The sequence below is a fragment of the Oncorhynchus mykiss genome, chromosome 4, assembly GCF_057628025.1.
Source record: "Oncorhynchus mykiss isolate SJ-2025 chromosome 4, ASM5762802v1, whole genome shotgun sequence".
Taxonomy (NCBI): Eukaryota; Metazoa; Chordata; class Actinopteri; order Salmoniformes; family Salmonidae; genus Oncorhynchus; species Oncorhynchus mykiss.
Window position 1 is genome coordinate 42040317 of NC_143025.1, and position 14207 is coordinate 42054523.

Sequence of the window (14207 nt, forward strand, 5' to 3'; positions counted from 1 at the left end):
GTGTCATTTTCCTGCTGGAAGGTGAACCTCCGTCCCAGTCTCAAATCTCTGGAAGACTGAAACTGGTTTCCCTCAAGAAATTCCCATCCATCATTCCTTCAATTCTGACCAGTTTCCCAGGCCCTGCCGATAAAAAAACATCCCCACAGCATGATGCTGCCACCACCACCATGGGGATGATGTTCTTGGGGGATGAGAGGTGTTGGGTTAGCGCCAGACATAGCGTTTTCCTTGATGGCCAAAAAGCTCAATTTTAGTCTCATCTGACCAGAGCACCTTCTTCCATATGTTTGGGGAGTCTCCCACATGCCTTTTGGTGAACATCAAACATGTTTGCTTAATTTTTTCTTTAAGCAATGGCTTTTTTTCTGGCCACTCTTCCGTAAAGCCTGACTCTGTGGAGTGTATGGCGTAAAGGCGTCCTATAGACAGATACTCCAATCTCCGCTGTGGAGGTTTGCAGCTCCTTCAGGGTTATCTTTGTTGCTTTTCTGATTAATGCCCTCCTTGCCTGGTCCGTGAGTTTTGGTGGGCGGCCCTCTCTTGTCAGGTTTTTTATGGTGCCATATTCCTTCCATTTTTTTAAATAATGGATTTAATGATTCTCCATGGGATTTTCAAAGTTTCAGATATTTTATCTGTACTTCTCCACAACTTTGCCTAGCGTTGTTACAGACTCTGGGGCCTTTCAGAACAGGTGTAAATATACTGAGAACTAATTATGTGAAGGTAATGATGGAAAAAACCTGGAGAAATGTGGAGGTTAAGTAAACCTTTCTAAAAGTCACAGAGGGTGCACAGGGGCAAGTCACAGAGGGTACACAGTGTTTATTCATATTACAAATCAGATTTGAGTTTGCCATGTGGTCTCTATTAAAGGGCACTTCATTTAATATAACAGACTTTTAAAAGTCCATACTGGTGTACAAGTTCTACTTCAAATATCAAAGGGACGACCAAGTATTGTTGGTGAGTGGCACAGTGGTCTAGGACACTGCATCTCAGTGCAAGAGGTGTCATTGCAGTACCTGGTTTGTATCCAGGCTGCATCATATCCGGCCGTTATTGGGAGTCCCATAAGGTGGTGCACAATTGACCCAGCATCGTCTGGGTTTGGCCATGGTAGGTTGTCATTGTAAATAAGAATTTGTTCTTAACTGACTTGCCTAGTTAAATAAAGGTTCAATAAAAAATAATAATAATAATGTTGTTGCTGTGATGTTTCTTGTCTACTTCTGAGCCTCATTCCTCAGCCTTACCCCTTTTTACTTCCTGCCCTTTCAAAGCACATCTAATATCACCATGTACTTCTCGCTTTATTCATGTCACCTTTAAAATATTTGTTTGCGTCTCTAAAATTGTGACAAGAGGAAGTGAGGAGGAAAGTATTCCGATATTCCAGAATATTGTGTAAAAAAAGCCATGGAAGCTATGCCAGCTCTACAGATCACGACTGGGAGCCAATGTTGTTTCTTTGGTGGTTCTGAAATCCCTTTCCTTTTGGTATGCACCATAGCCGATAGCTTGTTTATACTGTATGCACTGTATTCAGGAGACTTGTTGCCTAAGTAGAGAGCTCAAAGCTCCCATGCTATGGCAGTTATAGTACTGTCGAGTCAGTGTAATTTGTGTAGGGGAGCGGAAAAGCATAAACACAGACGATGCATCGTGGCAGAAGGTGTTTTGTTGCACTACAGCCTCTAACTTAGTTTGAAGGTCAGTGTTTTGCTGCTGCTGAGCTTTTTCTGCTCTCTATCTTCTCTTCTGCCGTGGTTCTCATTCACAGCATGGTTGTAATATGGGAGAGACATTTTCCCCCTACTCTTTGAATTTCCCTTCATTGCATTTTTCCTGCTTTAGTACGTTGGTTCACTGTCTGTCTGTCTGTGTGTGTGTGTGTGTGTGTGTGTGTGTGTGTGTGCGTGTGTGTGTGCGAGTGTGATGAATGCACATTTGTGTGCATGTATACTATTTTTTCCTTCTCCAAGGACCCATTATTAACTGAACAGTAAGCTGGGGGACGTTTTCCGCCAATCGTTTTGTGTATGGTACAGTATAATGACATCTTCAAACCCCTTCTCCTCTTTCGATACGTCCCTCAGTTCTCCAGAAGCAGTGTGTGATTCTGATCACGCTCAGGCAGGAAAGTCATCATCATCAGGCCTGATATTCCTGTAATCAACTCTCACAAGGCTTGTGTCTCTTTGAAGTGGAGACGGAGGGAGTGATTGTAAACAGAGATAAGTAGTGTATTTCCCACAGGCACACAGCAGCTGATAATACCTGTATTTTCCATCTGAGACTTGGATAGATACGCTCTACTTTCTTTCTCTTTCCACATGTTTACTTGCTATTGGTGGGCTGGATGGAATGAGGGTAACACAAGATTCAAACGACGCCAGGATGGTTTAACGCCAGCTTTGACTGTAGATAGAGGGGTGATGCGGAGATAGTGTAATTGGTTCTCATGCAGAGGGTTATATCTCTCCTTTAGCTCAATGTGTTGGGAACCAGTGCAATGCAGGACACTAATTATGGAGGAAATATGACAGCCAGTAGAGATGACTATGTATTATTAATGGACAGAGCTCCGAGATATTTACTCTGTCTGTGCTGTTAGATATTCTCTAGTTCTATTTCCCTCTCTCTCCATTTCTTAAGTCTCTCTCTATTTCTCAAGTCTATTTGATCACATTTTCACTTCTATTGTGCTTTGTGTGTACTTCAGGGTTAAGTACTCGGTTTGAACTGTCCCTGACCCAACCCCTTCAGTTTTGCCCGAAGATGTCTCCCTCCATCATCTCTCTGCTTTATATTCCACCAGTCTCTCCATCTTGCCATATTCTCCTCTGTCATTCCTTTTCTCCTTTGGACTGGCAGCTAGAAGCAGTTTTGATGGATGGTCCCTATGTTTGGCATTACTTTTGGTTCTACTGAACAGAGACCATTATAAGGCAATTATAAGACACTTTTATTTAACCTTTATTTAACCAGGAAGGGCTCATTGAGATTAAAATCTCTTTTTCAAGAGCGCCCTGGCCAAGATAGGCAGCACCAAGTCATTACAACATGAAAAACTACAAGTAATCTAGTAAAAACCATTGAATTAACAAAATAAATAAAACAGCAAATTAAAAACATTGACAGGTCAGAGAATCAGCCTCAAAATCCTTCATCAGTGATTTAAAAACACCAATCGGGACAAATTCTTCCAGTTTAAAAGTATTTTGTAAGGTGTTCCAAGACGATGGTGCAGAGTACATAAAAGCCCTTTTACCAAATTCAGTTTGGACATTTGGAACAGTTAGCAGGATAAAGTCCAGCGAACAAAGAGAGTACCCACCACATTTCTGAACAATAAAAATGGCCAAATAAAAAGGTAGTAAACTCAAAATGGCTTTGTAAATAAAAGTATACCAGTGACTGAGCCTACGAGTGACTAGAGAAGGCCAGCCGACCCTGGTATACAAAGTGCAGTGGTTTTGGGTTTAAAAAAGGGTTTTGCAGTAAAAAGTGTCAATTGATCTCAAACACTGAGCGGAAGCATTCATATATAAAATATCCCCATAGTCCAGTAAAGGCATAAATGTAGCTGATACTAGCCTCCTTCTGGCTTCAAAAGAAAAACAGGCCTTATTCCTAAAATAAAATCCCAATTTCAGCTTCACTTTTTTTGTAAGGTTGTTGAATATGCAATTTAAAAGAGAGGCCGTCATCAATTAACATTCCAAGATATTTATATGAGGTTACAACCTCAATCTCCTTGCCCTGACAGGTAGCAATAGGTGAAAGGTTCAGAGGTCTATTTCTTGCATTAGAAAACTCCATTTGTTTAGTTCTGTCAATATTGAGGATAAGCTTCAATTAACACAAGCATTGTTGAACAGTATAAAAAGCCGTTTGCATGTTCTGGAAAGCTTTTGTAAGAGATGAGGCACAACAATAAACAACAGTATCATCAGCATAAAAATGAAGTTGTGCATTTTGGACATTTTTGTCTAAATCATTAATATAAATAGTGAATAAGAGAGGACCAAGTAAAGAGCCTTGGGGCACACCATTCAAGACAGACAATTTAACAGACATAAGCCCATCAAATTGAGTGCACTGAGTTCTATCAGACAGATAGTTAGCAAACCATGCAACTGCATGCTCCGAAAGACCTACACTCGACAATCTCTGCCTTAGTATAGCATGATCAACTGTATCAAAAGCCTTAGAGAGATCAATAAAAGTGAGACACAGTGCTGTTTTTTGTCAATGGCTTCAGTGATATCATTTAAAACCTTCATGGCTGCTGTAATTGTTCTATGCTTCTTCCTGAAGCCCGATTGGTACATTGATAAAATATAGTAAAAACTCTGTTTACTAAAATAGTAAATAAAAACTATTTTAGCTGTTCACTTACAAGGGTTTCAAGTATCTTCACCAGGGGTGACAGCTTTGAGATTGGCCTATAAATATTTAAAAGAGTTGGATCTCCCCCTTTTAAAAGTGGTAGGACAAATGCTGATTTCCAGATCTTTGGAATTTCATTACATTCCAGGGTTAGATTGAACAGAGATGTAAGTGGTTCAGCTATAAAATCAGCTGCCAGATTTAAAAAGCAGGGATCCAAAAGATCAGGACCTGCAGGCTTTCTCTGATCTAAGAATTTCAGGGCTTTATGTACCACCTGCACTGAGAATGGCAAAAAGCTAAAAGTTTGACCAGCTCTCACTGGTTCATTCACACAGGGTTGTACAGAGACAGAAGACACTGAATGAAACAGCCTACCAGATTATACAAAGTGCTCATTGAAACAATTCAGCATTTCAGTTTTGTCATATATAGCAACAGAGTCCTTCAAAACACATGACGGTAATTCATTAACATTACTGTTACCAGACATATACTTAATAGCCTTCCAAAACTTTCTAGGGTCATTCAGGTTATCAGTGGTAACAGACATAAAATATTCAGACTTGGCCTTCCTGAGAAGAAAAGAACACTTGTTTTGTAACTGCCTAAAATTAAGCCAATCAGCATCAGAACATGATTTCCTTGCTTTAGCCCAGGCTAGATTACGGTCGTGAATAATACAAGACAGCTAAGAAAAAAAACATGGATTATCCCGCCCTTTAACCCTGAACCTGCAGAATGGGGCATGTTTGTTTACTATTTGGGAAAAACCATCATTAAAGAATTTCCAGGCAGTTTCCACATCAGGGATAAGCTCAATCTTGCTCCAGTCAAAATAAAATAAATCATGAAAAAAAGCCTGCTAATTAAAACACTTCAAATTTCTCTTACGAATAAAACGTGGGTTTGTCTTTGGAACCTTAGTATTTCTAACAGCAACAACAGCACAATGGTCACTTAAATCATTACAAAAAACACCAACCGCAGAATATTTATGTGGAACATTTGTCAATATCAAATCAATCAGGGTAGATTTATCTGGGCTTTTAAGATTTGGGCGAGTGGGTGAGTTAATCAACTGGGTAAGATTCATAGATTTACAAAACATTTTTAAATCATCAGACACCGGCTTTAACCAACACCAGTTGAGATCACCAATCAAGATAATTTCACTATAAAGAAGTTTAGACATAAGGTGCGTCAAAGAAGAAAATGCATCACCGAGAGCAGAGGGGGGTCTATAACAGCCAATCAGAGAGGCCCTTTGAAACCTCAATATTCAAAGCAAGAATTTCCAACTGTTTACAAATAGTTTCAGACTTTGCCACACTTACATGGAATTTAGATTTGACATATATAGCCACACCCCCACTTTTCTTAACCCGATCAGTGCGATAAACATTGTAACCACTTATACAAATATCCTTATCAAAAACAGACTTGCTGAGCCAGGTTTCAAAAAACACAATTACAGGGGTGGCAGGGTAGCCTAGTGGTTAGAGTGGTTAGAGCGTTGGACTAGTAACCGAAAGGTTGCAAGTTCATATCCCTGAGCTGACAAGTAACACATCTTTTGTTCTGCCCCTGAACAGGCAGTTAACCCACTGTTCCTAGGCTGTCATTGAAAATAAGAATTTGTTCTTAACTGACTTTCCTAGTTAAATAAAGGTAAAATAAACATCTGCATCAGTTGATTTAGCCCAAATCCTAACCCCATCCATTTTTGACAACAGGCTGCGTACATAAATGAAAAAAATGAAAAATACCAAAACCAGATCTTGATTTAAAATCAGAGGGGGTTTGGAGACATTGCATATCAGGGCCAGGGTTAGGTTGCACGTTACCTGATATCAACAAAATAAGAATAACTATATAACTGTGAGTGTTTGCGCGTGTGAGTAGCTTGGGTGTTGAGGTCGAAAGAGAGAACGGGTTAGAGATGTTTGAGCTGCCACTGACAGCCAGGCGAAGAGCAAAAAGGAGCAGCTTGGACAAGACACTCCGCAGACGAAGAAGAAACTCAGGCCAGCCAGAGATAGGGTTACTTTGGTAAACTTCAAGTAATGAAGTGCCGAGTTGAGGAGGACCCGTGATCTTCACATCAGCAAAAATAAAATAGTTTGCACTACACAACAACGAAGTTACGCAACCATAAATAATTAGTAATTATTAGTAGGTTAAAATGTACTAGTCACAGACAAACGACTTGACATGCTGCCATCTTGGATGAATCTTGGTGGGGCAAAAAAAAAAGCATACTTCCAAAGTTGTGGCAAAATGGCTTAAGGACAACAAAGTCAAGGTATTAGAGTGGCCATCACAAAGCCCTGACCTCAATCCCATATAAAAATTTGTGGGCAGAACTGAAAAAGCCTGTGCGAGCAAGGAGGCCTACTAACCTGACTTGGTTACACCCCTTCTAAAGAGTTGAAATGTCAAGCATAGAGAATATTATTGGTTTAATGTTTCTCTAATGTAGCCTGGAGTCTGACTGCATGGTGTGGGGGAGATGATGATGGGGGTACAATACTATGTCTTTTGGAAGTTCATAGTCTGATGACGAGGCCTAACATCAACACTAGTCAAAGCATCCAGGAAGTCCAGGAAGTTCTCAAAGTTCATTCTGATGTCTTGGTCGCTCAGAGGGCCTCGTTTGAGAAGAAACAGGGATAAAAACCAAGTCTCATTTTGATTTGTCCCATTATGATCTCAATCAAGATAGATGGTACAAGGGCAAGTCCCTCAGTTTTGTATGTGACCACGTTTTCCAAAAACTCCAAAATATCTGTTCCGAATTAAGATTAAAATATGCCTTCAGAAAGAATGGGGTGTCAGCTATGACATTTGTATTTATTTATTTATTTCACCTTCATTTAACCAGGTAGGCTAGTTGAGAACAAGTTCTCATTTGCAACTGTGACCTGGCCAAGATAAAGCATAACAGTGTGAACAGACAACAACACAGAGTTACACATGGAGTAAACAATTAACAAGCCAATAACAGTAGGAAAAAAGCTATATACCGATGGACTATGTACAGCTGCAGCGATCGGTTAGCTGCTCAGATAGCAGATGTTTAAAGTTGTTGAGGGAGATAAAAGTCTCCAACTTCAGAGATTTTTGCAATTCGTTCCAGTCGCAAGCAGCAGAGAACTGGAAGGAAAGGCGTCCAAATGAGGTTTTGGCTTTAGGGATGATCAGTTAGATACACCTGCGTGCTACGGGTGGGTGTTGCCATCGTGACCAGTAACTGAGATAAGGCGGAGCTTTACCTAGCATAGACTTGTAGATGACTTGGAGCCAGTGGGTCTGGCGACGAACATGTAGCGAGGGCCAGCCGACTAGAGCATACAGGTCGCAGTGGTGGGTGGTATAAGGTGCTTTAGTAACAAAACGGATGGCACTGTGATAAACTGCATCCAGTTTGCTGATTAGAGTATTGGAAGCTATTTTGTAGATGACATCGCCGAAGTCGAGGATCGGTAGGATAGTCAGTTTTACTAGGGTAAGTTTGGCGGCGTGAGTGAAGGAGGCTTTGTTGCAAAATAGAAAGCCGACTCTAGATTTGATTTTGGATTGGAGATGTTTGATATGAGTCTGGAAGGAGAGTTTGCAGTGTAGCCAGGAACCTAGGTACTTATAGATGTCCACATATTCTAGGTCGGAACCATCCTGGGTGGTGATGCTAGTCGGGCATGCGGGTTCCTGACTTCCCTGAACAGTTGCATATCGCTGGGACTATTCGATGCTATTGCAATTCGCCACAGGATGTTTTTGTGCTGGTCGAGGGCAGTCAGGTCTGGAGTGAACCAAGGGCTATATCTGTTCTTAGTTCTGCATTTTTTGAACAGAGCATGCTTGTCTAAGATGGTGAGGAAGTTACTTTTAAAGAATGACCAGGCATTCTCAACTGACGGGATGAGGTCAATATCCTTCCAGGATACCCAGGCCAGGTCGATTAGAAAGGCCTGCTCGCAGAAGTGTTTTAGGGAGCGTTTAACAGTGATGAGTGGTGGTCGTTTGAACGCGGACCCGTAGCAGAGACAGGCAATGAGGCAGTGATTGCTGAGATCCTGATTGAAGACAGCAGAGGTGTATTTGGAGGGCAAGTTGGTCAGGATAATGTCTATTAGGGTGCCCATGTTTACGGATTTAGGGTTGTACCTGGTGGGTTCCTTGATGATTTGTGTGAGATTGAGGGCATCTAGCTTAGATTGTAGGACTGCCGGGGTGTTAAGCATATCCCAGTTTAGGTCACCTAACAGAACAAACTCTGAAGCTAGATGGGGGGCAATCAATTCACAGATTGTGTCCAGGGTACAGCTGGGAGCTGAGGGGATCGGTAGCAGGCGGCAACAGTGAGAGACTTATTTCTGGAGAGAGTCGTTTTTAAAATTAGAAGTTCGAACTGTTTGGGCATAGACCTGGAAAATATGACAGAACTTTGCAGGCTATCTCTGCAGTAGATTGCAACTCCTCCCCCTTTGGCAGTTATATCTTGACGGAAAGTGTTATAGTTGGGTATGGAAATCTCAGAATTTTTGGTGGCCTTCCTAAGCCAGGATTCAGACACGGCAAGGACATCAGGGATGGCAGAGTGTGCTAAAGCAGTGAGTAAAACAAACTTAGGGAGGAGGCTTCTGATGTTGACATGCATGAAACCAAGGCTTTTTCGATCACAGAAGTCAACAAATGAGGGTGCCTGGGGACATGCAGGGCCTGGGTTTACCTCCACATCACCCGAGGAACAGAGGAGGAGTAGGATGAGGGTGCGGCTAAAGGCTATCAAAACGGGTCGCCTAGAGCGTTGGGGACAAGGAATAAAAGGAGCAGATTTATGGGCGTGGTAGAATATATTCAGGGCATAATGTGCAGACAGTGGTATGGTGGGGTGCGGGTACAGCGGAGGTAAGCCCAGGGACTGGGTGATGATAAGAGATGTTGTATCTCTGGACATGCTGGTTATAATGGATGAGTGGGAGGTGTGGGAGGTGGGACAAATGAGGTATCAGAGGTACGAGGAGTGGAACTAATGGCTCCATTTTAAACTAAAACAATGATAACTAACCTGAACAACAGTATATAAGGCATATTGATATTTGAGAGAGACATACAGCAAGGCATAAAGTAATTGCAGGTCTTGATTGGGAGAGCTAGCTAAAACAACAGGTGAGACAAGAACAGCTAGTCAGCTAACACAACAACAGCAGGTAAAATGGCGATGACTAGGCAGAGAGTGTCGGATTAACTACACACAGAGCCTGAGTTCGCGGCTGGGGCGGACAGATAAAACACAAATAAACAGAATGGAGTACCGTGATTAATGGACAGTCCAGCAGGCATCAGCTATGTAGCCAAGTGATCATAGTGTCCAGGGGGCAGCAGTAGATGGAACAGGGAAGCCGCCACTACGCTAGCAAGCAGCGTTTAAAGTTAGTTGCCCGGGAGTGGTCTGCTCAGACGGAGGGGGTCTCCTTAGACGGAGGCCGGTTGAAGGCACAGCGGATGGTGTATTCGTCGGCAGGCCAGACGTGGTGGTGCTACGCCAATATTTCTTTCAAAAATTCAGTTTTTCAGAATTTCACTTAATAATTCAGAAACCAAACAGATATAAGTAAAAACACAAGCTAATTGATAGGTCTACCTTCACTTGTTCCTTACTTCTGTGAACTTTAATTTTCCTCGCTCCTCATGAGGGAGAGAAATATTAAAGATATTTGGGTTTTTGGTAACAGAATTTCAAGGCACAGGTCAATGTTTCTTAAAGTTACACAAGGAAAAGTGTTGATATTAGTTGGCAGGGGTCTTTACTTTAACACGATTGTGTTTTAATGTAAAACCTTCCATCTGTTTGACCAGAATCAAAGCCTTTGCTTATTCCTAATATGTAGGATAGAAAACGGTTAAAACTTACATGTATATATGCCTCATTTAAAAAAATATATATAGACACATTCATTTGACACCAGATTTGAGATGCTCCTACGAACACATTGTTGCTCATGGGTCCTTTTACATGGAAATGCCCAGAAGTATCTTGTTTCCATTTTGATACCAGAGTTATATCGAATGTATTGGCAGGGTCTGAAAGCTCTTGCTTCAATGTAGTCTCAGTTCCCAGTTGGTTTATAGGGGAGGAGACAGTATACCACGATGGATGGTGTCAGTTATTACTCTCCTCAAACAATCCCCATAAGTGATAATGCAGACTGGTCTCATAGATTAGACGTAACATATGAAATGTAAATCTGGGACACTCAAAATTTTTTACATTTGTTTTTTATTTTACCTTTATTTAACCTCTCTGATCTCCCAAACCCGGATCCGGTATCGTGACTACAGCCTCAAGCTCATTACCATAACGCAACGTTAACTATTCATGAAAATCGCAAATGAAATGAATATGCCATCTCTCAAGCTTAGCCTTTTGTAAACAACACTGTCATCTCAGATTTTCAAAATATGCTTCTCAACCATAGGAAAACAATCATTTGTGTAAAAGTAGCTAGCTAGCGTAGCATTTAGCGTTAGCATTAGCGTTAGCATCCAGCACGCAACATTTCAACAAAAACATAAAAGCCTTCAAATCAAATAATTTACCTTTGAAGAACTTCTGATGTTTTCAATGAGGATACTCTCAGTTAGATAGCAGATGCTCAGTTTTTCCAAAAAGATTCTTTGTGTATTAGAAATAGCTCCGTTTTATACATCACATTTGGCTACCAAAAAAACCCGAAAATTCAGTCCTCAAAACGCGAACTTTTTTCCAAATTAACTCCATAATATCGACTGAAAACATGGCAAACGTTGTTTAGAATCAGTCCTCAAGGTGTTTTTCACATATCTCTTCAATGATATATCGTTCATGGAAGCATGGTTTTTCCCCTATATCAAATGGAAAAGTACAAGCAGCTGGCAATTGCGCACCGAATTCCACGCAGGACACCAGGCGGACACTTGGAAAATGTAGTCTCTTATGGTCAATCTTCCAATGATATGCCTACAAATACGTCACAATGCTGCTAACACCTTGGGGGAACGACGGAAAGTGTAGGCTCATTCCTTGCGCAATCACAGCCATATAAGGAGACAATGGAAAACAGAGCTTCAGAAATTCTGCTCATTTCCTGGTTGACGCATCATCTTGGTTTCGCCTGTAGAATGAGTTCTGGGGCACTTACAGACAATATCTTTGCAGATTCTGAAACTTCAGAGTGTCAAGAATATGCATAGTCGAGCATCTTTTCGTGACAAAATATCGCGCTTAAAACGGGAACGTTTTTTATCCAAAAATGAAATAGCGCCCCTAGAGATCAAAGAGGTTAATCAGGTAGGCAAGTTGACAACAAGTTCTCATTTACAATTGCGACCTGGCCAAGATAAAGCAAAGCAGTTCGACAGATACAACGACACAGAGTTACACATGGAGTAAAACAAACAAACAGTCAATAATACAGTATAAACAAGTCTATATACAATGTGAGCAAATGAGGTGAGAAGGGAGGTAAAGGCAAAAAAGGCCATGGTGGCAAGGTAAATACAATATAGCAAGTAAAACACTGGAATGGTAGTTTTGCAATGGAAGAATGTGCAAAGTAGAAATAAAAATAATGGTGTGCAAAGGAGCAAAATAAATAAATTAATTAAATACAGTTGGGAAAGAGGTAGTTGTTAGGGCTAAATTATAGGTGAGCTATGTACAGGTGCAGTAATCTGTGAGCTGCTCTGACAGTTGGTGCTTAAAGCTAGTGAGGGAGATAAGTGTTTCCAGTTTCAGAGATTTTTGTAGTTCGTTCCAGTCATTGGCAGCAGAGAACTGGAAAGAGAGGCGACCAAAGAAAGAATTGGTTTTGGGGGTGACTAGAGAGATATACCTGCCCGGAGCGTGTGCTACAGGTGGGAGATGCTATGGTGACCAGCGAGCTGAGATAAGGGGGGACTTTACCTAGCAGGGTCTTGTAGATGACATGGAGCCAGTGGGTTTGGCGACGAGTATGAAGCGAGGGCCAGCCAACGAGAGCGTACAGGTCGCAATGGTGGGTAGTATATGGGGCTTTGGTGACAAAACGGATTGCACTGTGATAGACTGCATCCAATTTGTTGAGTAGGGTATTGGAGGCTATTTTGTAAATGACATCGCCAAAGTCGAGGATTGGTAGGATGGTCAGTTTTACAAGGGTATGTTTGGCAGCATGAGTGAAGGATGCTTTGTTGCGAAATAGTAAGCCAATTCTAGATTTAACTTTGGATTGGAGATGTTTGATATGGGTCTGGAAGGAGAGTTTACAGTCTAACCAGACACCTAAGTATTTGTAGTTGTCCACGTATTCTAAGTCAGAGCCGTCCAGAGTAGTGATGTTGGACAGGCGGGTAGGTGCAGGTAGCGATCGGTTGAAGAGCATGCATTTAGTTTTACTTGTATTTAAGAGCAATTGGAGGCCACGGAAGGAGAGTTGTATGGCATTGAAGCTTGCCTGGAGGGTTGTTAACACAGTGTCCAAAGAAGGGCCGGAAGTATACAGAATGGTGTCGTCTGCGTAGAGGTGGATCAGAGACTCACCAGCAGCAAGAGCGACCTCATTGATGTATACAGAGAAGAGAGTCGGTCCAAGAATTGAACCCTGTGGCACCCCCATAGAGACTGCCAGAGGTCCGGACAACAGACCCTCCGATTTGACACACTGAACTCTATCAGAGAAGTAGTTGGTGAACCAGGCGAGGCAATCATTTAAGAAACCAAGGCTGTTGAGTCTGCCGATGAGGATGTGGTGATTGACAGAGTCGAAAGCCTTGGCCAGATCAATGAATACGGCTGCACAGTAATGTTTCTTATCGATGGCGGTTAAGATATCGTTTAGGACCTTGAGCGTGGCTGAGGTGCACCCATGACCAGCTCTGAAACCAGATTGCATAGCAGAGAAGGTATGGTGAGATTCGAAATGGTCGGTAATCTGTTTGTTGACTTGGCTTTCGAAGACCTTAGAAAGGCATGGTAGGATAGATATAGGTCTGTAGCAGTTTGGGTCAAGAGTGTCCCCCCCTTTGAAGAGGGGGATGACCGCAGCTGCTTTCCAATCTTTGGGAATCTCAGACGACACGAAATAGAGGTTGAACAGGCTAGTAATATGGGTGTCAACAATTTCGGCAGATAATTTTAGAAAGAAAGGGTCCAGATTGTCTAGCCCGGCTGATTTGTAGGGGTCCAGATTTTGCAGCTCTTTCAGAACATCAGCTGAATGGATTTGGGAGAAGGAGAAATGGGGAAGGCTTGGGCGAGTTGCTGTTGGGGGTGCAGTGCTGTTGACAGGGGTAGGAGTAGCCAGGTGGAAAGCATGGCCAGCAGTAGAAAAATGCTCATTGAAATTTTCAATTATGGTGGATTTATCAGTGGTGACAGTGTTTCCTATCTTCAGTGCAGTGGGCAGCTGGGAGGAGGTGTTCTTATTCTCCATGGACTTTACAGTGTCCCAGAACTTTTTTGAGTTAGTGTTGCAAGAAGCAAATTTCTGCTTGAAAAAGCTAGCCTTGGCTTTTCTAACTGCCTGTGTATAATGGGTTCTAGCTTCCCTGAACAGCTGCATATCACGGGGGCTGTTCGATGCTAATGCAGTACGCCATAGGATGTTTTTGTGTTGGTTAAGGGCAGTCAGGTCTGGCGAGAACCAAGGGCTATATCTGTTCCTGGTTCTAAATTTCTTGAATGGGGCATGTTTATTTAAGATGGTTAGGAAGGCATTTAAAAAAAATATCCAGGCATCCTCTACTGACGGGATGAGGTCAATATCCTTCCAGGATACCCCAGCCAG

The 14207-nt window shown here is 42.0% G+C and overlaps 1 protein-coding gene and 1 long non-coding RNA gene across 4 annotated transcripts in view; one reads left to right on the forward strand and one right to left on the reverse strand.

Moving 5' to 3' along the window:
- The window catches only part of LOC149984018 (uncharacterized), a 156758-nt gene that overhangs the window by 69783 nt on the left and 72768 nt on the right, over positions 1-14207 (reverse strand). The window contains exon 1 of one of the 3 annotated variants that reach the window (XR_016495276.1): positions 11002-11215. The exons of the other annotated variants lie outside the window; for them this stretch is intronic. This is a non-coding gene — a long non-coding RNA (uncharacterized LOC149984018). Of the gene's footprint in view, positions 1-11001; positions 11216-14207 lie in introns of those variants that run through there. 3 annotated transcript variants of the gene reach the window in all.
- The window catches only part of pik3r3b (phosphoinositide-3-kinase, regulatory subunit 3b (gamma)), a 309052-nt gene that overhangs the window by 25129 nt on the left and 269716 nt on the right, over positions 1-14207 (forward strand). The gene's annotated exons all lie outside the window — the stretch shown is intronic.